Raw genomic sequence first — 1,268 nt, 5'->3', positions numbered from 1 at the left:
TGGGTCGGGACCGACTCGATGGCACCTAACAACAACAACAACAAAAAGATGCCGAATTCCCAGGCAGGTGATGTTAAGCTACCTCTGTTGTTAGGTAATCAGTTGTAAAAACTAACAATGATGCAGTGTATCCAGTTAAACTGAATTCCAAACAAAAAATGAATCATTTCTTAGTAAAAATCCCATTCAGAATTTCAGCACACTTTCACTAAAAAAACAAAACAAAACTTTATTATTATTTAGTGACATTCAAATGTAATGGGACATGCAGTATCTTACCCTGTTTGCAAATATAGAGAACTTTTCATCGAATAGAGTTTTCATAGAACAATTCATTTTTTTTACCATCATTATGTCCTATGTTTAATATTTCAGATATATTGTCACTAAAAATATACATTGTTTTATTGAAATTTAGATTCTATGGGAACTCCTATATTTTACCAAAATCCAAACCCACTTCCGCTGAGTTCATTCCAATTCATAGTGACCCTGTATAGAGTTTTCACTTCCGCTGAGTTCATTCCAATTCATAGTGACCCTGTATAGCGTTTTCACTTCCGCTGAGTTCATTCCAATTCATAGTGACCCTGTATAGCGTTTTCAAGGCTATAAATCGTCACAGGAGCAGAAAGCCCCATCTTTCTCTTTATCCATTTCAGAAATAGAAGTACAGAACTCTCAGTGAAGTACAGTTTTTACATTTTAAAAAATTACAACTATTAGTATTATTGATTTTGGTTATATGCTGTGCAGTCAGTTCTGACTCATAGCAACCCTGCATGGGATTTCCAAAGCTGTAAATCTTCGTTGTTGCTCTTGGTGGTGTTAGGTGCCATCGAGTTGGTACTGACTCATAGTGACCCTATGCACAACAGAACACAACACTACCCATTCCTACACCAACTTCACAATCTTTGCTCTAGGCTTGAGTCCATTACTGCTACCACTGTGCTAATCCATCTCATTGGGAGTCTTCCTCTTTTGCGCTGACCTTGCATTTTACCAAACATGATGTCCTTCTCCAGCGACTGGTCCTTCCTGATAATATGTCCAAAGTATGAGAGACTAAGTCTGGCCATCCTGCCTTCTAAGGAGCACTCTAACTGTACTTCTTCCAACACAGATTTGTTTGTTCTTTTGACAGTTCATGGTATGTTTAATATTCTCCTCTGACACCACAACTCAAATGCATCAATTTTTCTACAGTCTTCTTTATTCAGTGTCAATCTTTCACATGCATGAAAATACCATGGCTTGGGTCAGGC

General features: G+C 37.5%; 1 protein-coding gene across 1 annotated transcript in view; it reads right to left on the bottom strand.

Moving 5' to 3' along the window:
- LOC102830941 (solute carrier family 22 member 9-like) overlaps positions 1-1,268 on the bottom strand; it is a gene marked incomplete at its 3' end in the record, with an annotated part of 5,524 nt that overhangs the window by 2,562 nt on the left and 1,694 nt on the right. The window lies entirely within an intron of this gene.

This window comes from Chrysochloris asiatica, unplaced genomic scaffold (assembly GCF_000296735.1).
Source record: "Chrysochloris asiatica unplaced genomic scaffold, ChrAsi1.0 scaffold00310, whole genome shotgun sequence".
Lineage (NCBI taxonomy): Eukaryota > Metazoa > Chordata > Mammalia > Afrosoricida > Chrysochloridae > Chrysochloris > Chrysochloris asiatica.
Note: the sequence above shows the minus strand (reverse complement) of the source record. Positions and strands in the feature narration are given on the sequence as shown.